General features: G+C 48.5%; 1 protein-coding gene across 2 annotated transcripts in view; it reads right to left on the bottom strand.

The window, feature by feature from the left end:
- RBM46 (RNA binding motif protein 46) overlaps positions 1-17,754 on the bottom strand; it is a 442,778-nt gene that overhangs the window by 281,497 nt on the left and 143,527 nt on the right. The gene's annotated exons all lie outside the window — the stretch shown is intronic.

Here is a 17,754-nt window from a genome sequence, read left to right as displayed (position 1 = left end):
CCTTATGAGAAGAGGGTTTATACTTAGTGCACCAATTTGGAATCACCTGGGGAGCAGCAGTAACATGAATACTCCTACGCTGAAACGATGGCAAAATGGCTGTAACAACCTGGGAGACTTATTCCCAAGCAACACATTTATCACTTTCACTGAGGGACTGGGGGGTTTTCAGGGTAAGATCTACCTAATTGATCCAATATGCCACACTGGCAGGGAATTTCAGAGAATTTGGGACAGGGTTCCTAAGAACTCTTCAAGTGTTCCTGACACAAGCGGCCATATTAAACCCGGGATAAGAACATAGACAGGTTCAATTAATTAAAATAGCACTAAAAGCAGACAAAAAACACAAATACCCCTGAGGGGGAAATAACACTGGTAAAGAGCTTTAAATGAATTCATCATCTAATTAGAAAGAAAAAAAACATGTTCACAGTCGAAAGAGGTCTCAAACAATGCCAGACTTAAATTAGTGCATTTCCACTTCCTGCAAAACATTTATATGGATCCATTTGACAGAAAGAAAATCTACCCATGAAGGTCATAATCTTGTTCCAGATGTGGAGAAATAGAAGACGTATTAATACACGACTTGGTAATGCAGAGAATTAACTAACTACTGAGGACTATGACAAGGTTATGCTCTGAAACAGCCCTGAAAATAGAGAGCTCACCTAAACAATGCTTTTTAGGTCTCGCCTATTCTATCCCGCAGGGATAAATAGGCGAGATTATAGTAAGCGGAAAAGAAATGTGAGCCCAGCGCGTGCACATCATTGCCAGCCACATCACACATCACCATTTGTCTGTGCCTGGGCATCAGACTTCAAAGCTGCCGCTCCCCCGCCCCCCACGTGCACATCGCACACCACCATTTGTCTGAGCCTTGGCATCCAACTTCAAAGGAATGCGCTCCCGCTCCCCCGCCCCCGCCAAAGCAATGCCGAGAGCTTATTTTTTTTGCATCCATTTCGCGGGGATGCCTGTTTTGTTCGGCGTTCTCGGCAACTTTATCGTTGGTTTTTTTTCTGGACGAAAGTGAAAGCCTACTGCTTGTTTACAGTAGCCTTGCTCCTCAAATGCTGTTGCTGTGTTGCAATTTCTCTAGGGACACTCATCTTGAAGAACAAGTAACTTACCTTCGGTAACGCTTTTTCTGGTAGATACAGTATCTGCCTGTGGATTCCTCACCTTGTGAATATCCCCTTGCGTCAGCAACATTCGGAAATTCTTTCGTAGCTTTGCGCCGACGTGGGCGGCGTCATAGAGGCACGGCATCGCTCACGACTCCGCTGACGTCATCGACACCATATTAGACCCACGCCGGCGTGATGACATCAGTTCCGCCCTTTTTTCCGTGCCTTCGAGGCACACGGACGGACCAATGACAGTAGATATATATACAGTATACACAGTACACAAATGTCAAGATGAAACACACACACAGTGTGAAGCAAATGCAGGAAAACATTTAAAATAAAAATTTCCTTTGAAAATAATATACATATATATATACATTACATTACAATTACTCTGGTATAGAAGAGTGGACAACGGGGAGGCGGGTGGGTCAGTGAGGAATCCACAGGCAGATACTGTATCTACCAGAAAAAGCGTTACCGAAGGTAAGTAACTTGTTCTTCTGATAGGTACATCTGCCAGTGGATTTCTCACCTTGTAAAATAGATTCCCGAAGCAGTCCCAACTCCCCGAGGAGGGTGTCCGCTCCGCTATACCAAGAAATCTTGGAGGACTGAGTGCGCAAAGCGGCCGTCCCCCCTCACTTTGGGATCCAAGCAGTAATGCTTCGCGAAAGTGTGGAGGGAGGCCCAAGTCGCTGCTCTGCAAATGTCCTCTACAGGCACACCTCTAGCCAAAGCAGATGTTGCAGACTTAGCTCTAGTGGAATGAGCCCTTATACCCTCTGGAGGTTCCTTACCCGCCAGGGAGTAGCAGATCTTGATTCATAAAATTATCCATCTTGATAGCGTGCGCTTGTGCACAGCCTTCCCCTTCCTGTAGCCAGCAAATCCAGCAAACAGCTGGTCATCCGACCTGAACTCTCTCGTCCTGTCCAGGTAAAAGCTCACCGCCCTCTTAGGGTCCAGGCGGTGAAGCCTTTCCTCCTCCTTGGAAGGGTGTGGGGGAGGATAAAAGGGTAACGGACTGTCCCAGGTGGAAAGGAGTTACCACCTTTGGCAGAAAAGCAGCCCTGGTCCTGAGAACCATTCAATCAGCATGAATGGATAGAAACGAGGGCTTTGAACTAAGAACTTGAAGCTCACTTACCCTCCTTGCCGAGGTAATTGCTATCAGAAAAACAGTCTTGAAAGACAAAAGCCTCAAGGGATACTTGTGTAACGGCTCGAAAGGCGAACCCATCAGGAAAGTAAGTACAATGTTCAAGTCCCACTGAGGCACAATAAAAGGAGTTGGAGGAAATTTATTGGTAAGGCCCTTGATGAACCGTAAAACGATAGGTGACTTAAACAAAGAGGGCTGGTCCGGCAAACAAAGGAAAGCCGATAAGGCCGACAAATAACCCTTAATAGTTGCCACCGCAAAACCCTGCTGGGCCAAGGAAAGAGCAAATTGGAGAATATTGGACAAACGAGCCCTTAAAGGGTCAATGGACTTCTCCCCACACCAAGCAACGAACTTAGACCATCTATAGGAATAAATGGACTCAGTGGAGTCACGCCTGGCTGACAAAATGACATCCACCACATCGTGTGGGAGAGAAAAGGAACTCAGGTTGCCCCGTTCAATCTCCAGGCATGAAGGTGTAAGGTCTGGAGGTGGGGGTGTAGAACCTGCCCATCCATATGGGAGAGGAGATCTGCCCTGTGAGGGGGACGGAGCAGCGAGCACGAGGAGAGGTGGAGAAGATCTGTGTACCACACCCTTCTTGGCCAATCCGGGGCGATCAATATAACTTGAGCCCGGTCTTGGCGAACCTTCCTCAGAACTCGAGGAATCAAGGGTATGGGAGGAAACGCGTAAAGGAGTTGCGAGTTTCAACTCAACTGAAATGCGTCCCCCAAGGCTCCCTGCATCGGAAACTGGAGGTTGCAGAATGACGGGCAGTGAGCATTCTCGTGAGTGGTGAACAGATCCACCAGAGGAGTTCCCCAAGTCTGAAAGACCTGACGAACTACCTCTGGATGGAGCCTCCACTCGTGACTGAGAGTGTCTGCACGAACGTTCAGAACTCCGGCCAGATGATTTGCCATCAGACAAATCTGATGGTCCTGAACCCAGGACCAGAGACGCAGCACCTCTCTGCAGAGACACTGAGACCCCACTCCTCACTGCTTGTTGACATACCACATTGCGGTCGTGTTGTCCGCTAGGACTTAAAATGACTGACCGCGAAGGGAAGGGAGGAAGGCCTTGAGTGCCAAACGTATTGCCCGCAACTCTAGAAGGTTGATGTGAAGCAACCTTTCCTCTGGAGACCAAAGACCTTTTATCTCCAGATCCCCCAGACGAGCACCCCACCCTAGAGTGGATGCATCCGTTATCACTGTGGCCACAGATGGAGGTAGATGAAAAGGCTTTCCTCGTGACAGATTGCCTTCCACACTCCAGCAAGTCAGATCCGCTGCAGTTTCTCTGGAGATCCTCACTGACCCTGAGATCTCCATTGTGTTGATACCACTATCTGCGGAGGCACCACTGGAGTGCCCTCATGTGCCAGCGTGCATGGTTGAACAGCAGAATGCAAGAAGCCATCAGACCGAGCAAGCGAAGGACCTTCAGGACTGGAACGACTGCTCCATTGAAAAACAAAGGAATCATTTCCTGTATGTCGCGAATCCTTTGAGGAGGAGGGAATGCACAGCATATAGTAGTGTCCAGTACCGCACCTATGAACAGGTTGCGCTGGGAGGGCACCAGTTGAGATTTGGGTGCATTTATCGAAAAACCCAACTTGTGCAACAACTGAGTTGTCTCCTGCAGGTGATGGAGCCAGGCGGTGAAGCCTTTCCTCCTCCTTGGAAGGGTGTGGGGGAGGATAAAAGGGTAACGGACTGTCCCAGGTGGAGAGGAGTTACCACCTTTGGCAGAAAAGCAGCCCTGGTCCTGAGAACCATTCAATCAGCATGAATGGATAGAAACGAGGGCTTTGAACTAAGAACTTGAAGCTCACTTACCCTCCTTGCCGAGGTAATTGCTATCAGAAAAACAGTCTTGAAAGACAAAAGCCTCAAGGGATACTTGTGTAACGGCTCGAAAGGCGAACCCATCAGGAAAGTAAGTACAAGGTTCAAGTCCCACTGAGGCACAATAAAAGGAGTTGGAGGAAATTTATTGGTAAGGCCCTTGATGAACCGTAAAACGATAGGTGACTTAAACAAAGAGGGCTGGTCCGGCAAACAAAGGAAAGCCGATAAGGCCGACAAATAACCCTTAATAGTTGCCACCGCAAAACCCTGCTGGGCCAAGGAAAGAGCAAATTGGAGAATATTGGACAAACGAGCCCTTAAAGGGTCAATGGACTTCTCCCCACACCAAGCAACGAACTTAGACCATCTATAGGAATAAATGGACTCAGTGGAGTCACGCCTGGCTGACAAAATGACATCCACCACATCGTGTGGGAGAGAAAAGGAACTCAGGTTGCCCCGTTCAATCTCCAGGCATGAAGGTGTAAGGTCTGGAGGTGGGGGTGTAGAACCTGCCCATCCATATGGGAGAGGAGATCTGCCCTGTGAGGGGGACGGAGCAGCGAGCACGAGGAGAGGTGGAGAAGATCTGTGTACCACACCCTTCTTGGCCAATCCGGGGCGATCAATATAACTTGAGCCCGGTCTTGGCGAACCTTCCTCAGAACTCGAGGAATCAAGGGTATGGGAGGAAACGCGTAAAGGAGTTGCGAGTTTCAACTCAACTGAAATGCGTCCCCCAAGGCTCCCTGCATCGGAAACTGGAGGTTGCAGAATGACGGGCAGTGAGCATTCTCGTGAGTGGTGAACAGATCCACCAGAGGAGTTCCCCAAGTCTGAAAGACCTGACGAACTACCTCTGGATGGAGCCTCCACTCGTGACTGAGAGTGTCTGCACGAACGTTCAGAACTCCGGCCAGATGATTTGCCATCAGACAAATCTGATGGTCCTGAACCCAGGACCAGAGACGCAGCACCTCTCTGCAGAGACACTGAGACCCCACTCCTCACTGCTTGTTGACATACCACATTGCGGTCGTGTTGTCCGCTAGGACTTAAAATGACTGACCGCGAAGGGAAGGGAGGAAGGCCTTGAGTGCCAAACGTATTGCCCGCAACTCTAGAAGGTTGATGTGAAGCAACCTTTCCTCTGGAGACCAAAGACCTTTTATCTCCAGATCCCCCAGACGAGCACCCCACCCTAGAGTGGATGCATCCGTTATCACTGTGGCCACAGATGGAGGTAGATGAAAAGGCTTTCCTCGTGACAGATTGCCTTCCACACTCCAGCAAGTCAGATCCGCTGCAGTTTCTCTGGAGATCCTCACTGACCCTGAGATCTCCATTGTGTTGATACCACTATCTGCGGAGGCACCACTGGAGTGCCCTCATGTGCCAGCGTGCATGGTTGAACAGCAGAATGCAAGAAGCCATCAGACCGAGCAAGCGAAGGACCTTCAGGACTGGAACGACTGCTCCATTGAAAAACAAAGGAATCATTTCCTGTATGTCGCGAATCCTTTGAGGAGGAGGGAATGCACAGCATATAGTAGTGTCCAGTACCGCACCTATGAACAGGTTGCGCTGGGAGGGCACCAGTTGAGATTTGGGTGCATTTATCGAAAAACCCAACTTGTGCAACAACTGAGTTGTCTCCTGCAGGTGATGGAGCCAGGCGGTGAAGCCTTTCCTCCTCCTTGGAAGGGTGTGGGGGAGGATAAAAGGGTAACGGACTGTCCCAGGTGGAGAGGAGTTACCACCTTTGGCAGAAAAGCAGCCCTGGTCCTGAGAACCATTCAATCAGCATGAATGGATAGAAACGAGGGCTTTGAACTAAGAACTTGAAGCTCACTTACCCTCCTTGCCGAGGTAATTGCTATCAGAAAAACAGTCTTGAAAGACAAAAGCCTCAAGGGATACTTGTGTAACGGCTCGAAAGGCGAACCCATCAGGAAAGTAAGTACAAGGTTCAAGTCCCACTGAGGCACAATAAAAGGAGTTGGAGGAAATTTATTGGTAAGGCCCTTGATGAACCGTAAAACGATAGGTGACTTAAACAAAGAGGGCTGGTCCGGCAAACAAAGGAAAGCCGATAAGGCCGACAAATAACCCTTAATAGTTGCCACCGCAAAACCCTGCTGGGCCAAGGAAAGAGCAAATTGGAGAATATTGGACAAACGAGCCCTTAAAGGGTCAATGGACTTCTCCCCACACCAAGCAACGAACTTAGACCATCTATAGGAATAAATGGACTCAGTGGAGTCACGCCTGGCTGACAAAATGACATCCACCACATCGTGTGGGAGAGAAAAGGAACTCAGGTTGCCCCGTTCAATCTCCAGGCATGAAGGTGTAAGGTCTGGAGGTGGGGGTGTAGAACCTGCCCATCCATATGGGAGAGGAGATCTGCCCTGTGAGGGGGACGGAGCAGCGAGCACGAGGAGAGGTGGAGAAGATCTGTGTACCACACCCTTCTTGGCCAATCCGGGGCGATCAATATAACTTGAGCCCGGTCTTGGCGAACCTTCCTCAGAACTCGAGGAATCAAGGGTATGGGAGGAAACGCGTAAAGGAGTTGCGAGTTTCAACTCAACTGAAATGCGTCCCCCAAGGCTCCCTGCATCGGAAACTGGAGGTTGCAGAATGACGGGCAGTGAGCATTCTCGTGAGTGGTGAACAGATCCACCAGAGGAGTTCCCCAAGTCTGAAAGACCTGACGAACTACCTCTGGATGGAGCCTCCACTCGTGACTGAGAGTGTCTGCACGAACGTTCAGAACTCCGGCCAGATGATTTGCCATCAGACAAATCTGATGGTCCTGAACCCAGGACCAGAGACGCAGCACCTCTCTGCAGAGACACTGAGACCCCACTCCTCACTGCTTGTTGACATACCACATTGCGGTCGTGTTGTCCGCTAGGACTTAAAATGACTGACCGCGAAGGGAAGGGAGGAAGGCCTTGAGTGCCAAACGTATTGCCCGCAACTCTAGAAGGTTGATGTGAAGCAACCTTTCCTCTGGAGACCAAAGACCTTTTATCTCCAGATCCCCCAGACGAGCACCCCACCCTAGAGTGGATGCATCCGTTATCACTGTGGCCACAGATGGAGGTAGATGAAAAGGCTTTCCTCGTGACAGATTGCCTTCCACACTCCAGCAAGTCAGATCCGCTGCAGTTTCTCTGGAGATCCTCACTGACCCTGAGATCTCCATTGTGTTGATACCACTATCTGCGGAGGCACCACTGGAGTGCCCTCATGTGCCAGCGTGCATGGTTGAACAGCAGAATGCAAGAAGCCATCAGACCGAGCAAGCGAAGGACCTTCAGGACTGGAACGACTGCTCCATTGAAAAACAAAGGAATCATTTCCTGTATGTCGCGAATCCTTTGAGGAGGAGGGAATGCACAGCATATAGTAGTGTCCAGTACCGCACCTATGAACAGGTTGCGCTGGGAGGGCACCAGTTGAGATTTGGGTGCATTTATCAAAAAACCCAACTTGTGCAACAACTGAGTTGTCTCCTGCAGGTGATGGAGCACCTTCACCGGAGACTCTGCCTTGATCAGCCAGTGGTCCAGATACGGGAATACAGGTATCCCTGACCTCCTGAGATGCGCTGCCACCACTGCCATCACCGAGGCGCAGTAGTAAGACCAAACGGAAGGACCGCAAACTGGTAGTGTTGCGACTCAACCGTGAAATGGAGATACTTTCTGTGCGACTTCAAGATGGGAATATGAAAATTCGCGTCCTGTAAGTCGATCGACACCATCCAGTCTTCTTCCATCAGCGCCTGAAGAACCTGAGCAAGGGTGAGCATCTTGAACTTCTCCTGCTTCAGATACAAGTTCAAGATCCTGAGATCCAGGATTGGCCGAAGCCTGCCATCCTTCTTGGGGATCAGAAAATACAGGGAGTAGCATCCCTGACCCCTTTCCTGCTCCAGAACTACCTCTATCGCACCTTTTCCGAACAGCGCCAGGACTTCTTCCTACAGGAGAAGCAGGTGGTCCTCCGAACAATAACCCTGGCGAGGAGGGTAATTTGGGGAAAACTCTAGAAAGGGAAGAACATACCCATTCTCCACAAGAATGAGAACCAAAAGATCCGATGTAATCAATTCCCAATCTCGTAGGAAATGGGTAAGCCGGCCCCCCACAGGGCCCGCATGATCCGGAATGGCGGATCTAGGGCTGCTTTGCTGCGTTGGCAGGGGGCTGGGAAGGGGAAGAGGAAGAAGAGGAGGAGGCGACTTGACGACCACTGGGACATGCTCTCTGTCTGCCCCTGTACCAGGCACGGGTCGTGCCGGGCGTTACACTGGGGCGGTGACGTCAGGCAGGGGAGGGTCAGGGTGGGGAGTTGTAAAATACGGGATAAGGACCATTAGAGGTGAGTATCGAAAAAAAAAAAAGAATTTTGTTTCCCACTCTGCATCACATTTGGCGATGCAGAGTGGGCAACGAAATTCTTTTTATTTATTATTTTCGATACTTACCTCTAATGGTCCTTATCCCGTATTTTACATCCCCCCACCCTGACCCTCCCCTGCCTGACGTCGCTGCCCCAGTGTAACGCCCGGCACGACCCGTGCCTGCCCGTTACGCCTTGTACAGTGTGTTTTGCTGCGGCTGGGGCTGTTGCTAAGTCGACTTGTAGGAACGAAAAGAAGATCTGCCAAACCCTCTAAAGCGTTTCCCAAAGGTGCCCCTGGTCTGAAGGCCCAACTTCTTAGCCGTCGCCCTGCTGTCTTTAAAACGTTTTAAAGCAGCATCTGCTATTTTGCCAAACAAACTAGATCCTTTGAATGGTAGATCCATTAATACAGACTGGACATCTGTAGAAAACTCAGACGACTTTAGCCATGCAGCTCTCCTCGTAGCCACCGAAGAGCCCATGACCCTTGCCACAGAATCTGCTGTGTCCAAACCACTCTGGATCACCTGCCTTGCTGCAGCCTGAGTGTCCGAGACTACCTCCTGGAAGTCTTTTCTATCACCCTCCGGTATCTTTGGCACCAACTGTTTTACAGTATCCATCAGGGCGTGGATATAACGCCCCATCAGGCAGGTCGCGTTTGTAGACTTCAACGCCATGCTTGCGGAGGAGAAAACCTTTTTAGCAGCTTGATCCTGTTTTCTTGACTCCTTTTCTGCAGGAACCTGTGGAAAAGCTCCTGTTGATCTCTTGGAACAGGCAGCCTGCACCACCAAACTCTCAGGCAGAGGGTGAGTGGACAAAAATTCCGGGTCATCAGGAGCAACTCTATATCTCCTGGCAACAGCCCTAGATACTGCAGGAGCTGACAAAGGTTTCTTCCATACTTCTAAAATTGGCTCTGCTAGGGCATCATTGAATGGCAGTATCGGTTCAATCACTAAAGATGGTGAGTGAAGGACCTCTGTGAGAAGGTTCGACTTAAACTCAGCAATAGGCAGAGTAATGTTCAATAAGCTTGCCGCCTTCCTTATCACGACATGGTAAGGAGCCACATCTTTGGAGGGTGCATCCGACACTGAGGCTAAATCCCACTCAGGGGACAGTTCAAGGCAACTAGCCACAGTCATGTCATCAAATGGGTCCTCAGACTCATGCAGCTCACCCTCCTCAAAATTTTAATCACAAAACCTCTCTTTCTCCATAAGCCTCTGGGCTTCACGCCTCGACCTGTGCTTCACATACGATGCGACGGATCCACTGTCGACTCCGTCGGAGCCGGTGCCGGCGCTGATACCGACGTCGGACGAGGTAGTTTCACACGAGGTCCATCAGGGTTCGGCATTGGAGTTGATGGATTCGGCGTTGATGGAATCGGCGTCTACGGCTTCGGCGTCGATGGCTTTGGAGTTGAAGGCCTCGCCGGCGTCGGAAAATGCCAATGCAGCGCTGGAGCCGGCATAAAGGGCGCAGGAGCATAGGTCTGGGAAACACCCAAACTAAACACCATCAGACCCATGGGACCAGCAGGAGCACCAGTGGGGTACATAGCCCTGGAGTATATCCCAAACATTGCATTTAGGAACTGCGTCGGATCCTAACCCGGGGCCGGGAAGGCTGGGTACGAACCCCCTGGCTGCTCTTGAGGGCGCGGAGTCGATACGACGTCGACCTCCTCTTCAGGCTGGTGCACTGGAGTTGACGGACACTCGGGCAACGGAGCATCTCCCTCACCAACCACCTCCTCCTCACCTTCATTCTCCCGACCTGAAGGATGGGACGAAACCGGAGATGGATTCGTTATCTGCCTCAGTCAACCTGCCGAATTCGCATGTGACACTTCACACTCAGCGTCCTGCTCTTCCGAAGTCGAAGGCACGACGACCTTCTGAACCAGCTTCACCTGTGACTTCGGCTTTGAACCAGAGTCCTTCCTCGAGTGATGTCGGGACTCATGGGCTCTCTTCTTATGTTTCTTCTTTGAAGATCTCAAAGCATGGGCCGAGGACGAGTCCGAGCGCGACCTCGAACGAGAACTCGACCTCGAACGCCAAGTTCGAGACCTCGAACTTTCTTCTCTTTTCTGCCTTTAAGTTTTGCCACGAGAAGCTTGGTTTCTCTCTCCCCGAGGGCCAAAGGTGTCATCTTCTTACAAGACTGGCAGTCTTCGACGTCATGGTCGGAGCTTAGACACCATACGCAGCATTCATGTGGATCCGTAATGGACATGGTTTTGCCACATTCCCCACAAGCTTTAAACCCGGTCTTCTTCGAAGACATGTCGAGAGAGAAGACAATGAAGCACAATTATAACAGGTAACAGCAATTGCTACGGACGATCCCTAGAAAACCGTTAGCGTCGACAATGCGGAAAAAAGGGAACTGATGTCATCACGCCGGCGTGGGCCTAATATGGTGTCGATGACGTCAACGGAGTCGCGCGCGATGCCGTGCCTCTATGACGTCGCCCACGTCGGCGCCAAGCTATGAAAGAATTTCCGAATGTTGCTGACACAAGGGGATATTCACAAGGTGAGGAATCCACTGGCAGATGTACCTTTCAGAAAACACTCGACTTGCTAGCTGCAATGCTACACCCGCTATGCTTAGCCTCTAGACACGTTGATCCCTCGTAGACTGTGCTGACTCTGCCCCTCCTGATTCTTAAACTGACCAACGCAGTGACCACGCAGTCTCTTTTCTCTGTCTTATGATGTCTGCCCTGCCACCATTTACTTTGGACCCTCACCCGCACACCACCTCACTCCCACACACCGTCACTCACCCTCACCTTCTCACCCCCTCACCCTCACAACCCTCTCACCCTCACTCACCCTAACCCCATCACACCCCCACACACCCTCACCCTCACATTCATTCACCCTCCCTCACCCTCACCACCTCACCCTCACACACCTCCTCACACCCCCTCACTCTCACACCCACTCAACCTCACACCCCCTCATCCTCACCCTCACACAACCTCACCCTCACACACACTGCTTGTTGACATACCACATTGAGGTCGTGTTGTTGTCCATCAGGACTTGAAATGACTGACCGCGAAGGGAAGGGAGGAAGGCCTTGAGTGCCAAACGTATTGCCCGCAACTCTAGAAGGTTGATGTGAAGCAACCTTTCCTCTGGAGACCAAAGACCTTTTATCTCCAGATCCCCCAGATGAGCACCCCACCCTAGAGTGGATGCATCCGTTATCACTGTGGCCACAGATGGAGGTAGATGAAAAGGCTTTCCTCGTGACAGATTGCCTTCCACACTCCACCAAGTCAGATCCGCTGCAGTTTCTCTGGAGATCCTCACCGACTCCCTGAGATCTCCATTGCGTTGATACCACTATCTGCGGAGGCACCACTGGAGTGCCCTCATGTGCCAGCGTGCATGGTTGAACAGCAGAATGCAAGAAGCCATCAGACCGAGTAAGCGAAGGACCTTCAGGACTGGAACGACTGCTCCATTGAAAAACAAAGGAATTATTTCCTGTATGTCGCAAATCCTTTGAGGAGGAGGGAATGCACGGCATACAGTAGTGTCCAGTACCGCACCTACGAACAGGTTGCGCTGCGAGGGCACCAGTTGAGATTTGGGTGCATTTATCGAAAAAACTAACCTGTGCAACAACTGAGTTGTCTCCTGCAGGTGATGGACCACCTTCCCCAGCGACTCTGCCTTCATCAGCCAGTGGTCCAGATACGGGAATACAGGTATCCCTGACCTGAGATGTGCTGCCACCACTGCCATCACCTTGGTGAAGACTTGAGGCGCAGTAGTAAGACCAAACGGAAGGACCGCAAACTGGTAGTTTTGCGACCCAACCGTGAAATGGAGATACTTTCTGTGCGACTTCAAGATAGGAATATGAAAATACGCGTCCTGTAAGTCGATCGACACCATCCAGTCTTCTTCCATCAGCGCCTGAAGAACCTGAGCAAGGATGAGCATCTTGAACTTCTCCTGCTTCAGATACAAGTTCAAGTTCCTGAGATTCAGGATTGGCCGAAGCCTGACATCCTTCTTGGGGAACAGAAAATACCGGGAGTAGCATCCCTGACCCCTTTCCTGCTCTGGAACCACCTCTATCGCACCTTTTCCGAACAGCGCCAGGACTTCTTCCTGCAGGAGAAGCCGGTGGTCCTCCGAACAATAACCCTGGCGAGGAGGGTAATTTGGGGGAAACTCACACTCACACCCTCACACCCCTTCACACCCTCACACCCCTTCACAACCCCTCACCCTCACACACCCTCACTCACCATCCCACACCCCCTCACCCTCTCACCCTCATACCCCCTCACCCGGTCACACACCCTCACCCTCACACCCTCTCTCACCCTCACACCCTCACCCTCACACCCTTTCACCCTCACCCTCGGACCCCCTCACCCTCACTCTCCCTCACCCTCACACACCCTCACACACCCCCCACCCTCACACCCCCTCACACTCACACCCTCACACACCCTCACCCACTCTCACCCTCACACACCCTCACCCTCACACCCCCTCTCACCCTCACCCTCACAACCCCTCACCATCACACCCCCACACCCCCTCACCCTCACACCCTCACTCTCACACCCCTTCACCCTCACACCTCCTCACCCTCACACCCCCTCACCCTCACACCCCTCACCCTCACACCCCCTCACTCCCTCTCACCCTCACCCTCACCACCCCTCACCATCACACCCCCTCACCCTCACTCTCACACCCCTTCACCTTCACACCCCCACACCTCCTCACCCTCACACCCCCTCCCCCTCACACACCCTCACTCACCATCACACACCCTCACTCACCATCACACACACCCTCACCCTCTCAGCCTCACACACCCTCACCCTCACACTCCCACCCTCACACACCCTCACCCCCCTCACCCTCACACCCCTTCTCACCCTCATACCCTCACCCTCACAACCCCTCACCATCACACCCCCACACACCCTCACCCTCACTCTCACACCCCTTCACCCTCACACCGCCTCATCCTCACACCCCCTCACCCACCCTCACCGGCATAGCATAACAAAACATAGCATAGCATAACAAAACACAGCATAGCATAGCACAACAACAAAAAGCATGGGATAGCAAAACATAGCATAACAAAGCATAGCATAACATAAAAAAGCATAGCTAAAACAAAATATAGCATAATTTAGCCTCTTAAGCGCTGCGCCTATACCAGCGGCCGACGGCACCACTACCTCGGGAGAGCTGCCGTCGGCCGTTGGACGTTCCAACTGCACCTGTGCAATGGAAAGTTCAGCACTGGAGCTGGACGTTCCAAAGCAGCTAAGGTGTTAGCAAAACATAGCATAGCATAACAAAACACAACAAAACATAGCAGAACAAAACATAGCATAACATAACAAAACATTGCATAACACAATAAAACATACATTAACATAACATAAAACAAAGCATAACAAAACATAGCATAACAAAACATAGCAAAACACAACAAAACATAGCATAGCATAACAAAACACAACATAACAGCATACATAACAAAACATAGCATTGCAAAGCATAGCAAAACATAGCATAGCATACAAATACACAACACAACAAAACAGCATAGCATAAAAAACAAAACACAACATAGCATAACAAAACAAAGCTTAGCATGGCATAACAAAGCATAGCATAGCAAAACAAAACATAGCATAATAAAACACAACAAAACACCACAGCATAGCATAACAAAACATAGCATAATAAAACACAACAAAACATAGCATAGCATAACAAGGCATAGCATAGCATAACACAACAAAACACAACAAAACATAGCATAACAAAACACAACAAAGCATAGCATAACAAAACAAAGCATAGGATAGCAAAACTAAACATATCATAGCATAGCGAAACAAAGCATAGGATAGCAAAACTAAACATAGCATAGCATAACAAAACATAGCATAACATAACAAAACATAGCATAACAAAACATAACAACACATAGCTTACCAAAACATAGCAAAACACAACAAAACATAGCATAGCGTCACAAAACACAACAAAACATAGCATAGCAAAACTAAACATATAATAGCATAGCAAAACATAGCATACCAAACACAACAAAACATAGCATAGCATAGCAAAACATCGCATAGCAAAACAAAGCATAGCATAATAAAACACACCAAATCATAGCATAGCCTAACAAAACATAGCATAGCGTAACAAAGCATAGCATAGCAAAACATAGCATAGCATAGCATAGCAAACAAAACATAGCATAACAAAACACAGCATAGCATAGCATAACAAAACAAAACATAGGATAGCAAAACAAAACATAGCATAGGATACAGCATCACTCCGCACCACCACAACATCACTCAGGGGCACCACAACATCACTATGCGCTACCACAGCATCACTGAACGCCATCACAACATCACTCAGAGCCACCACAGCATCAATCTGTGCAACCATTCAACAACACCTGGTTCAAATATGTTCTCTCAATGTTTCAAGCTTTATTACAAATGTAACAAAAAGATGTTAATATTTCACTTCTGTTCTTGGATTTTCGTCACAATAAAATACACTGAACATAATCTTCACAAAAGTTATTTACAAAACTTTAAGCTATTGCCATTATAAATTACAATAACTTTTATTTAAGTATTAATTATTGAAAAACATTAAAAGCCATTGTTATTTGTAATATCAATACATGTAAGTCACGTAAATACAACACATATTGCATTACAAATGCTATGGGTGTCACATTTGCGAAAGTTATAACTATTGGCATTGTAAATGACAAACCTATTAATTTCGCTATTTTCAAAAACAAAACATAAATAAAAAATGTGTCATTTACAATACCAATAGCTCAAACCTTCCTAACGCGAGACCTATTGCATTGCAAATGCTTGTTAAATATAGTCCCCAAGTCAGAAAAACATACTATAAGACACAAGTCTGCAGAACCAGGATTAGTAGGTGCTAATGCATAGCCATAGTACACCACTGGCTACAACCCACGGGTCCACAGGGAAATTGTGGGAGAAAGGGTGTGGTTTCAGGATATCGGGGAGGGAAGATCGAGGTAAAACTATATCGTAGCCAGACTACTGAGTACGAAAATATTCACCGGTATAGCTGACTCCACGTACATGTACGTTGACCCTATGTGTGTGTGTGTATATATATGTATATATATGTATATGTGTATATATATATATATATATATATATATATATATATATATATATATATATATAGAGAGAGAGAGAGAGAGAGAGAGAGAGAGAGAGAGAGAGATAACCTACTGGCGGTCGCCAGTAGGCAGTTAGGACCTAATTTTAGGACCTATTTTCCATAGGAAATCAGCAACATTCTATTAGCAATAACTTTGGCGCCAGTTGACGAATCTTCGCAAAATTTTCAAAACTTGTGGGGCGCTCCGTTCCGCTCCTATCTTGGAAGGTTCGGGGTGATTCGTCAAGCGGGGGCCGAGAAAAATGAGGGGTACCAAACGTGTTTTCCCCGTGCAATTTCCCATAGGAACCTTAAGTCGCAGCTACAGCCCGGACGGAAATACACCAAATTTGGAAAAGAGGTAGTCCTTGGTTCAGACTTGCGCCTTTTTTTTAAATGGTGTAAATCTGTTCAGTAGTTTTTTAGGTATTAAATGAAAAAAAAAAAATATATATATATATATATATATATATATATATATATATATATATATATATATATATATATATTTATATTTATATATATATATATATATATATGACAGCAACAATCCTTCAGCACCCGAACACAGGAAATGAAGGGACGGACCACAGGAATCAGGCAGGAAGGTCTTTTTTTATTAATGCCCTGCTCCGCTGCGACGCGTTTCAAGCATAGCCGTGCTCTTGCTCACACCAAAGTTTTTAGCAGCAAAGGAGGCATTTTAAACTTAGTTTCAAACTGTCCGCCCACCGTGCACACATCAGGTGATATGCTTTAAGCAAAAAACATAGATAACATACTTGTGCTTTTGCCTCTTATTATGAAAGTGCAGTATGTCTCTCTCTCTCTCTCTCTCTCTCTCTCTATATATATATATATATATATATATATATATATATTACCTACTGGCGATAGCCAGTAGGTATATATAGTTAGGATTTTTTCCCTATGGGATTTCTGAAAATTCTATGTCTAATAACTTTGGCGTTTGTGGACGGAATTGGCTGAAATTTTCAGGAAAATGGCACATTTTGTTTCTGAGCAGCCCCTGAAAATTTGGGGGGGGTTCTTCAAGGGGGGGCCGAGAAAAAAGGGGGGTCCCAAAACACGTTTTTCCCATTCATTTTTCCATAGGGCGGTTGGACTCACTTTTAGCCCGAACGGCTGAATGGATTTGCACGAAACTTGGCAAAATTGTAGGGACTGTTAGCCCGATGTGCCTTTGCTAGGTCTCAATATATGTGCTTCAGTGAATTTTGAGAAATTAACGTTTTAAACAAGATATATATCTGTAACAGCGCTCCGGGCAGCGCTCCGGTTCGCGTACTTTTCGCGTATCGGAACTTTGCGATGCGAAGCTGATTGGCTCTCTGGTGTCTGTCAACATTCTAAACAGTCCGGAGCGGCCGCCATCTTGTCTCTCGGTAGGATCGAGAGACAAGAGGAGGCCAAAACAAAGGGGGAAATAAAGGAAAGGGGGCAAGGTAGACCCCTTCTGACCCCCTAGGATTGATGAGGGGGATATTATAGAGCCACGCGGGGCAAAAAAAAAATTTAAAAAAAATTCCGATTTTTTTCGCCGTAGAGACGCGTCCCGGTACGCGAACCGGGCAGCTAACCGGGCAGCTAACCGGGCAGCTAACCGGCAGCGTAACGGGAGTCTGAGGAGTAGCTGATTGGCTGTCAACATTGTAAACAGTCCGGAGCGGCCGCCATCTTGTCTCTCGGTAGGATCGAGAGACAAGAGGAGGCCAAAACAAAGGGGGAAATGAAGGAAAGGGGGCAAGGTAGACCCCTTCTGACCCCCTAGGATTGATGAGGGGGATATTATAGAGCCACGCGGGGCAAAAAAAAAATTTAAAAAAAATTCAGATTTTTTCGCCGTAGAGACGCGTCCCGGTACGCGAACCGGGCAGCTA

This window comes from Lissotriton vulgaris, chromosome 3_1 (assembly GCF_964263255.1).
Source record: "Lissotriton vulgaris chromosome 3_1, aLisVul1.2, whole genome shotgun sequence".
In the NCBI taxonomy this organism is placed as follows: Eukaryota; Metazoa; Chordata; class Amphibia; order Caudata; family Salamandridae; genus Lissotriton; species Lissotriton vulgaris.
This window is presented reverse-complemented; position numbering and strand designations above follow the sequence as displayed.